We start from the raw sequence: 19,658 nt of genomic DNA, 5'->3' as shown, positions 1-19,658 counted from the left end.
GGGGCTCCTGGCCGCAGCATTTCAATCTTTACATGGCCCCTCCTCCGTCCTCAAGTGCCCACTCTTGCGTGATCACGTGGCCCTACCCCTTGTACAGGGCTCACTTCCGTTTGTTCGTGTGGCCCCGCCCCCTTGATCACGCGCTCACTTACGGCTGTTCACGTGGTCATTTACCGCTGTCCACGTGCACATTTATGGCTGTTCCCAGCTCATTTACAGCTGTTCACATGCTCACTTATGGCTGTCCACGTGGCCCCGCCCCCTTGATCACGTGCTCACTTACGGCTGCTCACGTGCTCACTTACGCTGTCCACGTGGTCCCACCCCCTGGTTACATGATTGCTTACGGCTGTGCACGTGACTCCGCCCCTTGAGGCCCGGATGGGCTGTTTCCGGGTGCCAGCTCGCACACCTGTCAGCAGGCCTGTGCCCACGTCCCCCCGGGAAGCCGTGCGAGGACGCAGCTCCCCTGTTGGGTGTGACGGCCGGACTGAGGGGAGCGCGGGGAGCAGTGGCCCGGCCAGAGGCCGCCCAAGAGGAACCTGGAAGGCCCTGCTGCAGGGTGACCAGTGGCTGGAAAACACTTTCCTGAATCTCCTCAAACAAGAGAACCCTTTTTCTTCTTTCAAAAAGTCCGTGTTTCTAATAGTCGCCCCTTCAGGCTGCATGGGCCTCCATCACACGGACTCTCAGACCTGGAACAAGGTTCCGGAAATATGTGCTCTTTAACCCTAATCCAAGACTGAAAGGCCCTTCATCGATTCCGATGGACCATCGCCAAGGTCACTGCTGCTTAAGCGGCCCCCTCTGTCCCTCTGTCCCTCTGCATGAGGACTGCAGTGACCCTTCAGGTGGGCCACCTTGGCTCCCGGGGCCAAGAGAAGCAGGCTCGGTCTCTCTTCTGGATGTGCTCATCGGTCCTTCCAAATGGTCCAGCCGATGGAGGGTGTGCATTTAGACTCGTTTAGCCTCAAAAGGATGCCAGCCAGTCTCCATGTCCTCATGATGGTTGGGTGCTTTTGAGCCAGTGTTGGCATCTTCTCCAATTACCTGCGTGATCTGGGGGGTTAACACAGCACCTGTAGCTTCTCGGCTGTCTTCTCTTACCCGCAAACTGGACTGCGGAGCTCCTGGATCATCAAACAAAGGGTAAGCACTTGGATCGTGACCCAGCTCTTTTCCTGTTCTCTTGAGACTTCCCCAACAGGAAAGGCTCTGGGTAATTGATAGAGATTATCCCTGATTCCCTTAATACAGTGTTTCCCAAAGTGTGGTACGCGCACCCCCAGGGGTACGGGAAGGGTTCGGTGGGGGTACGCGTTGCATCAGAGTTTGGTGGGGATATGCACTGCACCGTGCTTAGCTGCGCCTAATTCTACGTTCTCATGAGTACGAGGGGTACTCAGCGTTACGAAAATTATAGAAGGGGTTACACATATGTCAAAAGTTTGGGAAACGCTGCGTACTCTTTCCTTTTCCTGGGATTAAGGTGTTCATTAAAGAAGTCCCTTTCTTAATGACACCATCCCTAACCGGTTATTGACCGAAGAAAGCAGTCTAGCCCCACTCCCCTTCTGTGGTTCACAGGCCCTTCTAGTCTCTCTCACAGTGATGACTTTCACAGCCATTCACTGGTTTTATTTCCAATTTTCCACAATATTAAAGGCTATTAAACGATACTTTAAAGTTAACCTGTCTTCTTGAAATGATAATTGCCCATATACTTGTTGAATATAAGTGTTCGTACTGAGGAGATGTTTTAATATTTGCTGAGTGAGGGTTCCGAGGTAGCACACTTTTACTGTTGAGGTGTGCCATTCGAGGGATGAATTGAAGTCTGACATAAGGTGAAGACATGAGTACTCTGTCAGCAAGTACCTTCCTCCTCCGTCTTCTCCTTCTCCTTCTCTCTCTCTATCTCCCTCCCACCCCCACCCCATTCTAGGAGTATTTCTTGCTGTGCATGAACTTTTAGGACTGGCTCTTTTCAGCATACGCTTCTACCATCAGGACAGATGTTCAGGAAGTGTGCTCAATTAACAAATCCTGGGATGGACAGTCACTTACAATTCAGCTTTTTGCCTGGAAGCACCCAGCTGTCAAACTGAGCTTTGTGTAGGGGTCAGGAAACCCCATCCCGAGAGAATAAAATTGCAGGCAGTGATCCAAAAATGGCCGCAAACCACAGGGGCTGCTTGGATGCTGGGTATCAGAAACTGCCCCGTGGACATGCTGGCCAAGTCACAGATAGCAGTCAGTGTTTGTGTGCTGGCCTCAGGGGTGGACCAGAGATGCCTAATCACCAAGCCTCGCCTTTTGTGAACCCTTCCCTTCTGACACGATCCTGGCCAGCCTTCCCTTCCTCATCTGAGCAGCTCGGTCTTCATGAAGCCCCTCCGGACCATGCCAGCCCGTAACTCACATCCTCCCCCTCCAAGCTCAGCTATTGAAATACTTGGAGTTTCAATATTCATGTTTCTATACGTGCACACATCTCCATCATGCTTGATTTTGGAAACCCCTAGGATAGCATGAGTTTTCTCTAGCCTGGGCTTATGGAAAGAGGCTGAGGTCAAATGTCACCTCTCTACATCGTGACTGGGTGACGTCACCTCTGAGCGTCCAGCTGTCAAGTAGGGATCACAATCACCTCGCCTGCCTGCGGGGATGCTGTGCGGATTCAGTGCCATTTGAAAGCATTCACCGCCTTGCCTGGTCCATAATCGGCACTTTCCCCTCTTGGAGAAGGTGACCAGATGTCCCGCTTTTGGCGGGACAGTCCCGATTTTTAACAATTTGTCCCCGCGTCCCACAGCGTTTTAAAAAAGTCCTGAATCTTTCAAAAAATCGGGACTTTTTTAAAACGCCATGGGACCCGGGACAAATTGTTAAAAATCGGGACGTCTGGTCACCCTAGTCAAGGGGCACAGCCCAGCCTCCCGAAACCACCCCGTGGCACAGCTCTCCCAGACAGATGTCTGAGCTGGCAGGTCACACGGGGGCTTGAGGCATGTCATTTCTCTGTTTGCAGCTGATGATTATCATTATCGGTTAGAGGTAGCACAAATGTTTCTTACTTTTTGGAACAAAGGTAGCAATTCCAAGCCAGAAACTCTCTGGTTTTGGTTTTTAGTTGTTGTTTTGCTTTTGTTTTCTTATTGCAAAAAAAAGAAGGAGGAGGAGGAAGAGGAGGAGGAGGAGGAGGAGGAGGAGGAGGAGGAAGAGGAAAGATATTCATTGTAGAAAAAGTAGAAAATACAGATAAGCCAAGTTTAGTGATTTGGTTTGTACCTTTGTACATGTGAATACAATTGTAGTCTGTGTCTTTCTAGTCTTTTCCACTCTGGGTTTATGAACTCCCTCCAACCTCCACAGTAAGTTCTATTCCCGCCCTTGCAGGCTCTCTCCGATGAGACTAAATCATTTTCACACAAGAGGGTAAGCCGGGCCCAGCCAGCCACCCAGCACCGGGCTTTCCCTCACGCAGGGCAGGAAGGAAGAAGCATCCACAGGCGGCAGCTTTCTGCTAACAGCAGCCCCTGCCAACCCCGGCTGGCCTCTCTGAGGGCCCTGGTCTGCATCCCCCTCAGACTCAATACTCCTAACTCCCTTCCCTCCACAGACCTGGATGATAAATCGCAAACATGACCTAACCATGGTGTTCATACAAAAACCATAAATCTGAGTCAGGTTTATAAAGGTGCTGCTTTAAGAGGGACTTAGTGTCGAGTTCAGCTGCCAGACTAAGTCCTGGAATACACATTGAATATTTGAACTCCTACATCATGTATCATCCCCTGACGTTTGCCCAACACCAGACAAAGTGTTTTAAAGCACTTTGATGAACAGTCAGGCATTCAGCCTTCACAACACTCTAAAAATCCAGGTTGATATTATAATTTCTATGTGACTGCTGAAAAACAATGGGGTTCAGATAGCTTCAGAGACTTTGCCTAAGGTCAGAAGACTAGTCAGTTATAGAATCCTAAGTTTTCATAAGTGGGAGAGAATCAAAAGATTTATCTGGCCAGGAAAACAAATAGGACAAGAATTGTGTTGATTCTGGGGTAGTGTGCTAACAAGGATGGGGTAATAGTGATGGCTAATACTTCTTTTTATCCTCAGCAGTTTTATTGAGACATAATCAACATACAACAGCTCGCCCATATGTAAAGCATACAATTTGATAAGTTCATAGAATAGAGAACATTTCTAGGTGTGAATTTATTCAGCACTAGAACTTTCTATCCCAACAACAAAATTGGCCTTATTTCTTTAAAAAATCTTTTTTTTTTTTTTTTTTTTTTTTACTTTTAAAAGTAAGTCAGTGTAAGTTAAGGGACATATGTTTGTCACTAAGTAGTATCTTTGTATTTGACTGTTTTAAAAGAGAAATCACTGCACAGTACAACTGAGAATGACTCAGCCACCCCTTTTCTGCATGCCCAGGGCTTTTGAGGAATGCCTTTTAGAAAGGTTGTTCTGTTTGATTTTGGTTCTTTTTTGTCTCCTCTTCCTCTTTCTTAGCTGTGAGGATGCTGTGTGAATTGCAGCCACGCCTCGCCGCTCTGAAACAGAGCAGAGCTTTCTCTGCCACTTGTAACCCTATTGTGTAACGGTTTATAGAAAGACTTTGTTCCTTTAACAGAAATGAGAGCCACAGCTCCATGGCTGGGGATAAAGGAAGGGCATTCCTAGCCACGCCAGCACATACCATCCTATAGAATAAAAGCATAATGTGCAGATTGACCAGGAGGCAGAGCTGGCTGGGGGAAGGGAGGGAGATCCTGGCCGGCAGCCAGCCACCGCTAGGACCCTGTCAGTACATGAATTTCATGCACTGGGCCTCTAGTAAATAATGACACGCCTGGGTTTGTCCCACCTGCTGAGCCTGTCCTACTATTCAGCTATCAGACTTGGATTTCAGTAAATCAACATGAACTCGAGGACAACTAGCTTCTCTGCATCTCTAGTTAGGGAGCTGTAGGAACAAGGTTGAGCTGGCAGTCCTGGTAGTGAGCTTGTCAGGTAAGGTGGACTGGTATTCAGCCGAGAGGGGGGAAAGTGGTTAGTGGATATCTGCTGTGTGTCTGGCCCTGGGCCTGGGCAGTGGGCACTGTGGCAGATGAGCCAGGGGTCCCTGTGCTCAGACAGTGTCATGGGGAAGCCAGATATTCAGCGAGAAGGAGTACAACTGGAACAGACTCCACATGTGAGCCATTCTGCGGAGGACAAGCATGGAGCGCAGAGCACAAAGCCTGTGCTGGTTTGGGTTGTGAGTCAGGGGAGCACAAGGAAGGCTTATCTGGGTCAGGGCTATTTAACCAACAGCTTATTCCTATAGGTATTCTAGTTCTCTCCACTCATCAAATCAGATCACCAGGAAGCCACCCAACAGGGGGAGAGGAAAGAGAGGGGGAGGGGAAGGGCCATTCCCTGCAGAACCACCTCAGGGGTCTGGGACTGGGAGTGCAGAGATCATGTGTAGCACTTGGCTTTAATCAGAGCTCACGCAAGAAAGGACTCCAGGTTTTCGTATTCAAACGGGCTCTGACCCTCATTAGCTGTGTCTTTTTAGTTATAATTGCAGCTTCTTTCTCTCACTCTGAGAAGCCTAGCACCAAACAAGATCAATATCTTTACTCATCTGTTCAATTCTACAACACACGTAAATTTGTTTCAGAATAACTATACCCAAACCCCTATTGACAATAAACCTACAAATTAAGTCAAATTCAAGTTTTCTTTGCAGTCCTTTTTTTGTCCTTTTATTTTCAGGCTGAGGGCAAAAGTACTGTAGCTAAAAATTATTTGGATTCCTTTCTATTTTTTGTTAATATGGTTGTTAACTATTTGATGTAATAGTTAAATTCATTTGTTTCTGTTGGTTTCCAACTTTGAAGTTAAAAAATTCTTGTTGGTTTAACTTTTTACGTATTAATTATGATGTGTCTTGGTGTGGGCCTCTTTGGGTTCTTCTTCTTTGGGACTCTGTGCTTCCCGGACTTGGATGCCTTATTTCCTTCACCAGATTGGGCAGGTTTTCAGCCGTTATTTCTGTAAATCGGCTTTCTGTTCCTTTCTCCTTATGGGACCCCTAATTATTCAACTGTTGGTACTCTTGATGTTATCCCAGAGGCCTTTTTAAACTATCCTAATTTTTTAAAGTACTTTTCTATTTTTTTAAAATATATTTTATTGATTTTTTACAGAGAGGAAGAGAGAGAGAGAGCTAGAAACATCGATGAGAGAGAAACATCGACCAGCTGCCTCTTGCACGCCCCCTATTGGGGATGTGCCCGCAACCAAGGTACATGCCCTTGACCTGAATCGAACCTGGGACCTTTCAGTCCGCAGACCGATGCTCTACCACTGAGCCAAACCGGTTTTGGCTACTTTTCTATTTTTTTGCTGTTTTGATTGGGAGATTTTCACTGCCTTGTCTTTTAGCTTACTGACTCATTCTTCTGCATCAACAAATCTGCTATTGATTTCCTCCAATGTGTTCCCTCCAATTTCAGTTATTGTAGTCTTCAGTTGTGATGGGTTCTTTTTTATATTTTCTCTTTGTTGAAGTTCTCACTAAGCTCACCTATTCTTCTCCCATGTTATTGAGCATCCTTATAACCAATGTTTTAAACTTCTTATCTGATAGATTGCTTGTCTCTGTTTCATTTAGTTCCTTTTTTCAAGTTTTGTCCTGGCCTTTCATTTGGAACACACTTCTCCATCTCCTCATTTTGGCTGTCTCTCCGTGTTTGTTTCTATAAATCAGGCGAAACAGCAACCAGTCTTGAAGTGGCCTTGTGTAGGAGCTTCCGCTCTGCAAGCTGCATGTGCCAGGTGTTGCTGGCAGGCCAGCTGGAGCTAGAGCATGTGAGGCCGTGGGAAGTCACAGGGCTAAGACTCACTGTGACCTGGAGCTGGAGCTGAAGTGAGCACAAGCTAAGGGAAGTCCCAGGGAAAATCCACTCTAGGGAAGCCAGCTGGAGTTGTAGCTAGAATGTGGCTCAGGCCTCTGGTAGTCCTGGGGCCAAGCCATGCCAGGGCCTAGAGCCGAAGCTGGAGTGGTACAAGCTGCAGGCATTCCCAGGGGTAAGCCCCTGGAGCTAGAGCCGAAGTGAGTGTGGTTTTCAGGAAGTCCTGGGGACAAGTTGCACATGGACTGGAGCTATAGCTAACATGGCGCAAGCTGAGGGCAGTCCTGGGAAATAAACCACCAAGCTGCTCTAAGCCTGGAGCCCAGGCCGCACCGGGACAGCCTTGGCTTGTGGTTGGAGTGCCTGGGTAAGCTCCTGCCCATGAAATCACTGGGGATGGGAGGGCCATAAATGGTGCGCTGGGGCCTCCGACATGACATCGGAGAGCATGGCACCCTCTGAGTCTCTAGAGAAGATTACAGCGGCCTTAGATGTCTGTCTCACTAGCCCTCCCATAGGTTCGCAGCTAAGAAGGTAAGCTAATAGGCCTCTTTGATAGAACGCCTGGGCTCCTCAGTATGTTGTATCTCTGCTGCTCTCGATGGGTGCGGCGGCCGGAAAAGAACACGTTCTCTATTTGTCGCAGTCCCGTGGACACACGAGTAGTAGCCCCACTGGCTGCCAGAGCCAGGTGGTCTAGAGGTCAACACAAACATTGGGGGGCCAGGCAAGTGTACGAACTCCCCTCCAAGAGATACCGGAGACCTGGAGCAAAGCAGATGGACAATGCAAAGGTGGCATCCCCCCGCCCCCTGTCCGTGTCCCCAGAGAAAACCTCAGTACATCTCTAGATGTGTTGCTTAATTTTAATGTACATGGAGTTATTCATGAATACTACCACGTGTAAAGTGCAGGGAAATTTTATTCTTCCACTTCAAATTTTAACAAGGGCTGTTCACCATTTCAGATATCACATCACCAATGGTCACGAACGGTTTTGGAGGAACCATACAGCTCACCTACACACACATCTCCGTCTGCCATGGTGATTCTACATGTTTGGGGTAAGCATCTGGTTATGTTGTTATGTCCTCAAGTGTAGGTGGGCCCATGCATTTATTATATATTGATGCATCATTCATTTATTACTTTTGTTACACTCTTTTTATAAGCTATTTTTTATTTCTCTTTGGTGTTAAGAGTTAGGAGAGCCTATTATTTTTTAATGACACATTATCTCTGGATTCCCTTTTACTATATTAAAAGGATAATAACAAAGTAATTGCTTATAAAAAGGAAGTATTCATTGTGAGAACCACCATCTTAGAGGGAGAGGGCAGTGTGCTCCCTCGTAGTGAGCATTGATTTGTCAGCTCATGGGCAGGACCCTGATGGTCTGGGATGAGTCAGGACCCAGCCCTGAACCCAGGCTCACTGTGACCTGGGGAAGGAAGTGCTCTTCTTGGCTATCCTGGCGAGCTGGGCACCAGGGACAAGGAGGGCAGGAGGCAGGGGAGGCAAGACCCCAAGTCCCCCAGCCCCACGAGGGCCCCCTGGAGCTGGGGAGGGGGGACCCACAGTGAAAGTGGAGAGCGCTTACTACATGGGAGCAGAAGGGAGGTTTAACTGGCTAATGTGACAGTTACCCGCTAAGACCAATACACACCAACTTAACACCCAAGTAATGGAACAGGGCTTCCGGAACCTTCCCTACCATGGCCTGCAGAGCTTACAAAACAAACCCACAACAAACCAGACTGCTATGGAAAAAAAGTGGGGGGTGGGAAGGCTGTCCTTGAGATGCAAGAAAAACTGCAAAAGGAAGCCACGAGCTACTCTAAATTACAGTGGCGATGCGATGATAACAAAGCCTCCGCCTGCCATTGGCAGGATTCTCCACTGTGCCCCGAGCACGCACAGCAGGGGATGGCAACACCAGGAGCAGCCTTTGACAGCCTGCTCCTTGGCTGAATGTTCAATCAGACCCCAGGAAACACTAGCAAAGCACTAATTTTGGAAAGCCTTGGCAGCATATAAGCAGTTGTACATAATAACGGCACTCTAGTGAGAGCCACTTACTTGTAAGCACCAAGAAAGAGACTTGCATTGTTCTGATCCCTTGGTGGCCCATCTGACGTCCCTTCTCATGGGCTGCAGACTATATTTTCATAAAACAAAGCCTCAGGAGAGCTCCACACACATCACATCTCCTCGTTGGGCTTTGCATGGAACTAGGAAGTGGAAGATTAAGCCTGGAATACTGATATTCTAATTTGCTGATGGAGGAGCTATACTTAGCAAATGATTCATTTTCCTTTACTTAAGAAATGCTTCTAAACATATTTCATGACCTGACGCAGAGAGACACAAAGACTTGAGCGTCAAACTCTAGCGGGAGATCACAGTCCACATTCATATGTGCTGGGCAGCACCATGGGCTTCGCCTCCTCACCCCCCTTCACTCTACCTCGTGCGTCCTAGTCCTCTTCTTCCTGGACCACGCGGTCCTTCTGCCTCAGAATCTTGTGTTTTGCTGTTCTCTCATCCCCAGATATCTGATGGATCCAAGCCTCTCTTCATTCAGGTCTCTGTACAAATGTCACCTTTTTTTTATTTTTTTTATTTTTTATTTTATTGTTTTTTTCACAGAGAGGAAGAGAGAGGGATAGAGAGTTAGAAACATGGATGAGAGAGAATCATCGATCAGCTACCTCTTGCACACCCCCTATTGGGGATGCGCCTGCAACCAAGGTACATGCCCTTGTCCGGAATCGAACCCGGGACCTTTCAGTCCCCAGGCCTACGCTCTATCCACTGAGCCAAATTGGTCCCGGCAAATGTCACCTTCTTGGACTACCGACCACCTCAGCTAAAATAATAATCATGCTTTTTAACAGTCTTTTATTCTCTCACTCCTGCCTCTTTTTCTCTCCCAGCTCAGTTTGGTTTGTCTTCATAATAGTATCGGTATTTGATGTTAAAATAATGGTTAAAGTTATTGCTTTCTGATCTTTTAACCAAAAACCTCAATTCTTTCATGTTATTGTCAGGTTACCTGTCTTAGATATTATATACAGAGCACATCTTAGGCCTTAGTTCAGGAAGGCCCTGCCACCTCCACTCTCTCACTTCTTACCCCAGACCTGTTGCATCAGGTTCTCCAAGGGTCAGGCCTAGAATTGGGCAGGTGTCAAAAGCTCCCCAGGTGATCCTAATGCAACTGGCAGCTTCTCCAGTGTTTGAGAATCTCCACCAACCCCATTATTCTCCCCAAATCTCAGGCTGAGTGACAGACCTTTTTATTTTTATTTTTATTTAATTATTTATTATTTATTTATTTATTTTACAGAGAGGAAGGGAGAGGGAAAGACAGTTAGAAACATCAATGAGAGAGAAACATCAATTAGCTGCCTCAACCAAGGTATTAAATACATGCCCTTGACCTGAATCGAACCTGGGACTGACGCTCTATCCACTGAGCCAAACCGGTTAGGGCGTGACACACCTTATTTTTAAAAGTTAATATATATTTATATCATGATATCATTGTCATATTAGTTTTAGGTATACAACATAATGATTCAATATTTGTAAACATTGCACAATGACCACCACAATAAGTTCAGTTAATATCTATCATACATAGTTACAAAAATATTTTGTTTATGATGAGACCTCTTAGCAACATTCAAATAAACAATATAGTATTATTAACTATAATTACAACGCTGTAACTTGGCATCCCCATGGCATTTGTTTTGTAGCTGGAAGTTAGTACTTTTTAACCCCCTTCACTCATTTCTCCCACCCAACCCTCCTTACCTCGGCAACCACCAGCCTGCTCTTTGTATCCATGAGGTTGGGTTTTCTTTTATCTAGTTTGGTTTCTTTAGATTCCACAACATCTAAGTTGTGATTGCTCACTAGGAATCTAATTGAGACTGTGGCTTTGATTTGCATTTCCATGACGGTTAATGACAGTTGAGCACCTTTTTATGCACCTGTGGGCCATTTGTGTGACTTCTTTAAAGAGATTTGTATTCAGCTCTTCTGTGCATTTTGTTCATTGGATTGTTTGTGTGTTTATGTTTTTGTTTTGTTTTATTTTGGTTTTTTTTTTGCTACCGGGTTGCATGAGTCTTTTATATATTTTGCAGGGTAACCCTTTATCAGACATATAATTTGCAAATACTTTCTCTGTTTTGGTAGGCTGCTTTTTTATTGTGTCAATGGTTTCTTTTGCTGTGCAGAAGCATTTTAGTTGGATACAGTCCCACTGGTTTGTTTTGCTTTTGTTGCCTTTGACGTTTTCAAAAAGATCAGGAGAGGGGTATACATTACTAAAGACCAGAAAGGATCCCCATTGAGATAATAACAGAGTTGTCATTTGTCTGTGGATAGTTGTTTGTGATTTTCAGGTGATAGAATGGAAAAGTCCACAAATTGTGATTTGGCGTGTAATGTTCCCCTGTAGACTATTGCAACAAAAAATCTCAGTTTACATTGCTTTCTGATCTTTTAACCAGATACCTCAATTCTTTCATGTTATTGTCAAGTTACCTGTCTTAGATATTAGATACAGAGCACATCTTAGGCCTTAGTTCAAGAAGAGAGAACACTCCTTCAAAGGTCAGATTTACAGAACTGGTGCAAGTTCAAGGACAAAATTCCTTGAGGTGAAAGAAATCTGGTCACATCTTCTTTGGAGGGCTGGGAGTGGGGGTTGCCACCAAGAAAAGATCTAGCTGCATCACTCATCTGGCACCCTTCATTGGCCATTTTCAGTTGGTGATAACAAATGTTGATGAGGATGTGGTCTGGTGAATACAGCGGATGGTTTAATACTTCCCAAGCAAGATCTTTTAAAGTGTCTTTAACTGGTTTTGAAGTGTGTGATGGTGCGTCATCATGAAGTAAAATTACTTTGCTGTGTTCTGGCCCATTCTGGTGGTTTTACAATCAAAGCGTGGTTCAAATTGATTATTTGTTGTTAGTAGTGGTCAGTATTAATGGTTTCACCTGGTTTTAGAAGCTCATAATACACCACACCTTCCTGGTCCCACCAAAGGAGAGCATTGTCTTCTGTCTGAAGGGATTTGGCCTTGCAGTCAATGTTGATGGTTGACCTGGATCAACCCATGATTTTATGTGTTTGGGATTATCAAAATAAATCCACTTTTCATCGCCAGTCACAATTTGATGTAAAAAAGACTTTCTTTTGTGCCATTGAAGCAACATTTTTACTGATGATTTTTCAGTTTTCCATTTGTCAATTGATGTGGCACCCATTTTCCTTCCTTTCAAATCTTTCCCATGGCTTGTAAACAATCAGAAATTGTTTGCTGAGCAATGTTTAATTTTTCTGCAAGTTGTTTTTGAATTTGACACATATCTTCACCCAATAATGCTTGTAATTGTTGGTCTTCAAACTTTTTTTGGTTGACATTCTTTGTCTTTCATGTCGAAATCATCGCTTTTAAAGCATTTAAGCCAGCGTTCACAAGTATCTTGAGATGGAGCATGTTCATCATAAGCTTCCTGAAGTATACAATAACTTTCAGCAGCAGTTTTTTTCCAAATAAAGTAATGAATTAAAACTTCTTAAAAAATAAAGAAAACTTCTTGCAAATGCTCTTTTTCTTGGCACAAAATTCGACATTTTTAAGTGTACAAATATCTATGATGTTAAAACCTTCAGAAAATTTGACGTATGAAGTTTTGAAGCTTCAATATGAGCTGTCAATACAATAAAATAGCATACATATTCAATTGCATATATAACAACATATGTGTAACTCCATCTATTGAAAAAAATCCACCTTATTAACCGGTACACCTACTATACAGTTGTTCAGGAGACAGGTGATAGCAGCAGAGATCAGGGTGATAGGAGAGATGGACAGGAAGGAAATCCAGGAATTCCCTGGGAGCCCCTGACAGCCTGAATATGACAGGTAAGGGGGAGGCTGGTGTCCAGGATGACCTCCGGCTTTCTAGCTTACTCAACAAGGATGCAGCACTAAGACTGACCCGGTTGGATCATAATCTCGCCTCTAACGACAGGATCAAATACTGTGGCTTATCAAACCCAGTGGAGGAGAAATTTCCTGAAGAAAAAGGGGTCCTGGGAGCAGGAAAAGAGAAATGAGAAAACCAGCTGAACAGAACCAGCTGTAGCTCCCACAGGCCACTGCAGAGATGACACGGAGGGCCTGGTCTCTGACCTTTGTGAGATGCTGGCAATAAGCATCAGGCTTATATTCACCATGAATCACCAGTCTGCATATATCATCAGGCCAGACCCTGGGGGACACCATTCCGCTGCTCAGGTCCCTGAGATGGTCAAATTCACTGCCATCAACATATACCTGTAGGGGGCACTGTTACTCTTCTCACTCATTTCCCTGGTCCCTGCAGTAGCCAGCCAGGTGTCATTTTACCTTAAATCAGAGGTTTAAAGGGCAGAAGGCTTCGTTCCAACAGCCTCGACCAAACTGGGAAGTGGCAGCAGGAGCTAAGGTAGTGTTGCTGCACAGAACATTCAGTCCTAGTTTCGCATAAACACGCACAAAGACACACACTCACGTGCTCCTTGGCATTCCTTGAAGCTTTCCCATCATGTCAAGGGGATATGAATCTCAGGAAGAAAAAAAAAATGCTCTTTGTTTATCCTAGGTATTTGTTTCAGTGGTACCTGGAAGCCTTTGGCAAATACGTTAGAATTATAAACCAGGACGATAAGCCAATTGAGGAGGTTAAAATAACAAGAACTAGTCTTTCAAGGTCCCCTAAGGTACTCGGCAAACCGGTTGTATTCATGACAGAGTAAAAGAAGCCAAATTGCCCAGGATGTTTGTCTAAGAGAACGATAGTGTGGCCTTTCGCGTATCCAGTGACGGATGCGGACTTGCCAAGGTCTGCTCAGCCCTTGTACATCGACCGCGGTGGCTGCCGGCTTCATTGCAGAGAGGACGCGGGCAAAATGCTGTCCCTAGCATGTTGGCTCTTTTGGTTTGCTTTTCTTTTTTTTTTTTAAGTGCTGTTTTTAAAAATGTGTTGGAAGCATTTCAAGTAGTCAAGACGGGAAACCACACTCGGGGAAAAGAGAAGACACGGTGCCACAAAACAACAACAGACACTTCCTGGGCAGTTGTCACAAGGGTGCTGAGCAGTAAACAAAGCTAGCTGCCATCTTCTCTAAACTGGTGGGACTCCTGGGCAGAAAGTATGAAGTAAATCAACGATGCTTCCCAGTTGGTCATTTTCTGTGCTTCTCGTGCTTCTCTGGGCCCAAGTCCATGGTCAGGGTGGCAGTCCTCTCCAGTGAGGCTGTATCTTTGTTCGTGGCTGCTCTGCGCTCGGTGATAAGAGCCACTGTGTATGGAGAACTCTGGATGGGCCAGTGCTCCAAGAACTTCTGTGTTTTTTCCATGACATCTTCACAGCAGCCTAGGAGGCAGCCCTGTACTTGAACGTTAAAACATTGAGGTCGAGGGAGGCCTCTCATCAGTATGTGAACTTACGGAAAGTTCAAGTGGTTATCATGAACTGAAAACCCAAAGCTAGTAAGTGATGGCACTGGGACTGATACCTGGGAAGTCTGTGTCTAGACTCTGCCAGCTCCCCTAAGCCGGCAAGCGGACATCCACAACTGGGAATCAATGAGTGCAGAGGACTGCTATAAGATACCACCTAAAATTTGAAATTGGCTTACCCTTTAAATTCTTGCCATGTATGTATGCACACTTAAAACAGGTGATTGAGAAGATCTGAGATGTATCAAAGTGATAACTAAGAACCCTTAAATCTAACCAATTAGATTGTCAGTATGAAGTCTGGATTGAGATAGTAATCCATTAATGTAGCTTTGACCTTGTCCAAAGGTGTACCTGTCCTCATTGGAAGACTTCAGGGTGTCTTCATGATGGCTTGGTTTCCTAGCACAGCAGTGCATCAGACTATCATGCTTGATGGTACTGACTAGTAGACTGACCAGTTCCACTCATTTGCTTCCAGCTTAAATCCAACTTGATTTTACTGTTTCCATGAGAACTGTTTTACTGTAGTCCCCCTTACCTGCAGTGTCCCTTTCCATGGTTTCAGTGACCTGCAGCCAACCGGTCTGAAAGTATTAAATGAAGAATCCCAAAGAGAAGTAAGCAATTCATCTTTAAAATTGTGTGCCATTCTGAGCAGTGTGATGAAATCTCACGCTGTCCTGCTTAGGCAGAATCAGCCCTTTATCTAGTTCTTCCCGCTTGCTGGTTAATAGCCATCTCTGTTATCAAATTGCCTGTCATAGTATCACTGTGTTTGTGTCAAGTAACCCTTATTTTACTTAATAATGGTCCCAAAGCACAATAGTAGTAATGCTGCCAAAAAGAAGCTGTAAAGTGCTTCCTTTAAGTGAAAATATGAAAATTCAATGTTATCCATGGTTTTAGGAATTCACTGGCGGTATTGTAATATATCCCCTGTGGATAAGAGGGGACTCATGGACAGAGAGAATGTACTCATTAAACACAAATATCCAGGTCTTCTTCAAAGTCATGTACTCTTTGCAAATGCATAATCTGGCGCCATTTTACATCAAAAGAACAAAAAAAGTTTCAAAGTATTCTCTAAAACAGCAGTTGCCAACCTTTCGGACCTCATGGACCACTGGTCGGAGACCACTGCTCTAAAATGTCACCTGCAATTGACTGCTGTCATGGGCTGCATAACGACAGACCCCATATACAACAGTGGTTCCCTAAGATTATAATGAAGCTGAAAAATTCCTTCCGCCTCGTAACATCATAGACATGGCAACATCACAACATAAGGCATTACTAATGTGTTTGTGGTAATGCTGGTGTAAACAATTATGATGCCAGTCATATAAAAGTATAGCACATACAATTATACAGTACATTAATACTTGATAATAAATGTGACTGGTCCATGTATTTACAATGCTATATCATTATTTTTATAGTCTATTTATTAAAAAGTTTGCTGTAAAACAGTATGCTAATATGTCAATAGCAGCCCATACATCTTGTTTACCATGTCTCTTGATGAAATCAAGCACAAAATGATTCAGTCTCATGTTTTCTTCATCATGGCCCCTTAGTGTACAAAATTCACTAATAACATTGCCAGTACGAGGGCATGTCTGGTGAAGGACCTGAAAAGAAAATTAGTGATTAAGGACTACAAAAATCAGTCATGTGTATTACTCTCCTGCCCGGTATGTCCCATTCCACCTTAGTAACAATCTTGAAGAAAAAGAACCAAGTGATAGAAACTTAAAAGAACCTTCTTCTTGAAGGCAAGGGTTCTAACAAAAATTAAAGAAGGGTCTACACAAGACATGGAGAAACTTGCCATGACCTGCCTGAAGACCAGACACAGAAGCTAGACCGGACAATGATGCTGAATTCACTGCTAGCTCCAGGGAATTTAAATAATTTGAGAATTGTTATTACATAATGCAAAAGTGGTGAATCTGCCAGTGCTGATGTGCAGGCAGAAAAAAAAAAAAAAAGTAAACTCTAGAGAAGCTGACTGTGGACAATTACTTGGCAGAGCAAATATTCTATCTATTATAGATGAAAACTCCGTTCTGGAAATGGATGCCTGAAAGGACTTTCATCACGAGGGGAGGAGTAACCACCATTGATTTTCCACCTTCTAGTCCAGTCACTTTTACTTTTGTTTCAAGGCTTTTAAAAGACAGGATAACAATCTTGCTTGGGGGCAGTGTTGCAGGCTACAAACGTAACTCCTTTGTGACCTGGCACAGTGGTAACTCTAGGGCCTTCAGGCATAGCCACACACACACACACACACACACACACACACACACAGCCAGTGTCCTACAGAAGCAATAGTCATGGATGACTCACCTCCTCTTCCAAAATGCCCTTCTGAATAGCTATCCTGAGCAAAATAAAGTACTGTTGGAAGTAATGTGCCTTTCAAGATTTTGCTTATTGTTGATAAAGCTCCTGGGAATTCTTGTTTTTGTTGGTGATGCAATGCTGAAAGGATTACATCTGACTGCATGCATTGAGAACCTTGCTTAGGCTTGGGGCGATGTCACCAGGAAGTGTATTTAACTGCTGTCTGGAAGACACTTAAAAGGTCAGTCTAGGACAGCGGTCGGCAAACTCATTAGTCAACAGAGCCAAATATCAACAGTATAATGATTGAAATTTGAGAGCTGAAAACCGACTTCTGCGCATGGGCCACGAAGTTTCAATTGCACTGTACATGCACGCCTGCATGTGGCCTTTTGTGGAAGGCTACTCAAGGGGCCAAAGAGCCTCATGTGGCTCGCAAGCCGCCGTTTGCCAACCATGGTCTAGGACTTCAAAGGAGTTGCTGAGAATGAGTTTGCAAAAATCGACAAGGCTGTGGTTGAGCCCTGGCCGGTTGGTCCAGTGGTTAGTGTTGGCCTGTGGGCTGAAGGGTCCTGGATTTGATTCCAGTTGAGGGCACATGCCTGGGTTGTGAGCTTGATTCCCAGTATGGGGTATGCAGGAGGCAGCTCATCAATGATTCTCTCTTTCTCTCTCTGCAAAGAAAAAAATAGTCTGTGGTTGAAATGGCAAGCAAATCTTAGAGTGGATAAGGATGACACCGAGGTGGTTCCTGAGGAACTGACTAAGGAGTTGTCAGGGCTGGAATAGGAACACATAGCTGATGAGGAAAAAGGAAACTACAGAACAAGGACCCCCAAGAAAACTCAGTAAAGGGGTTAGCAGCTTTTGCAGGTCTTTAAAGTTTGAAAACATGGACCCCCAATACCTAATAGGTTTTCATTAATAGAGCGGAATGTGCATGATACACTACATGCTTACAATAGAAAAACGAGCCCAGCCAAACACCACGAACACATTTCTGAAGAGTGACAGCAGCCGTAAGGCAGGTCCTCCAGGAAGCACTAAGAAGGAAGGCACTGTTGTCATAGATGACAGCTCCGTGTGTGTTATTGCCCCTAAAGACCTTCCAGTGGAACAAGATATGGAGGAAGAAGGCAGTGATACTGATGACCCTACAGGCCTGGGCTAATCGTGTTTGTCTTAATTATTTTTTTAATATATTTTATTGATTTTGTACAGAGAGGAAGGGAGATAGTTAGAAACTTCAATGAGATAGAGTCATCGATCAGCTGCCTCTTGCACACCCCCTACTGGGGATATGCCCGCAACCAAAGTACATGCCCTTGACTGGAATCGAACCTGGGACCCTTCAGTCCCCAAGCCGACGCTCTATCCATTGAGCCAAACCGGTTTCAGCTATGTCTTAATTATTAATAAAATCTAAAATTATTTTTTTTAATTTTAATAAGAAAAACGTATATTGAATAAGAATATAAAGAAAACATTTTTGTGCAGATGCACAATGTGTTCATCTTAAGTTTAGTGTTATTAAAGATTCAAAAAATTAGCCGGAATCGGTTTGGCTCAGTGGATAGAGCGTCGGCCTGCAGACTAAAAGATCATGGGTTTGATTCCGGTTGAGAGCATGTACCTTGGTTGCAGGCACATCCCCAGTAGGGGGTGTGTAAAGAGGCAGCTGATTGATGATTCTCTCTCATCAATGTTTTTAACTCTCTATCTCTCTCTCTTCTTCTCTGTGAAAAATCAATAAAATATATTTTAAAAATAAAGATTCAAAAAATTAAGACAAAGGTAAAAGTTACAGTAAGTTTAATTATTGAAAAAAAGTTTATAAATTTCATGTAGCCCAAGTGTTGTCTACTGTAATGTCCTAGGCCTTCTATTCACTAAGCACTCACTGACTCAGAGCAATTTCCAGCCCTGCCAGCTCCATTATGATTAAGTGCCCTGTACAGGTATTCCATTTTCTTTTATGCCCCATTTTTACTGTACCTTTTCTGTTTAGATACACAAATACCACTGTTACAATAGCCTACAGTATAATCCTGTTTGTTGTAGCCAAGGAGCAACAGGTTATACCATGTAGCCATACGTATAGAGAGCTATACCGCCTAGGTTTGTATAGTGCACACTATGATGTTCACACCAATTGCTATTGATACATTTCTCAGCCACAGTTTGATGGGACACAAAGTACAGTCATGTACTGAATGACATTTTAGTCATTAACAGATCCCATGTATGCAATCGTGGTCCCATACATATAAAAGCCTAAGTGACCAGCTGGCCAATTGGCCAGTAGCTATGATGCGCACTAACCACCAGGGGGCAGACACTCAATGCATGAGCTGCAGTCACTTGGCAGTGGAGTGACACACCAGAGAGGGAGCCCAATTCCACGGTGCATTACCAGACAACTGCCCTTTCCCAATGTGAGACCCGTGGGGGACATCAGAGAGCCAGTTTCTGCCCGATCCCCACAAGGCCAGGTGGAAGGACCCCACCCGTGCACAAATCCGTGCACTGGGCCTCTAGTACTAAAGATTATAATGGAGCTGAAAACTTCCTACTGCCTGGTGATGTCATAGCCCTCCTCCTTTAAGCTCAAAATACTTGTGTCTTTGGGATGCTGGTATAAACAAACCCACCGGGCTGCCAGTTCTAGAAAACTACCATGTAGGTTTGTGTTAAAGGCATTCTATGATGTTCACATAAGGAAGACATTGCCTAACTCTGTATTTTCTCAGAATGTATCCCCATTGTTAAGCAGTCAATAACAAAATATTGTAAACAAGACACATTCCTTTAGCTGACCTTACCCAAGCATGTCTGTATAAATGCAGAAATG

This window comes from Pipistrellus kuhlii, unplaced genomic scaffold (genome assembly GCF_014108245.1).
Source record: "Pipistrellus kuhlii isolate mPipKuh1 unplaced genomic scaffold, mPipKuh1.p scaffold_m20_p_14, whole genome shotgun sequence".
NCBI classification, from domain to species: Eukaryota; Metazoa; Chordata; class Mammalia; order Chiroptera; family Vespertilionidae; genus Pipistrellus; species Pipistrellus kuhlii.
The sequence above is the reverse complement of the archived record's forward strand: the minus strand, read 5'-3'. Positions refer to the sequence as shown.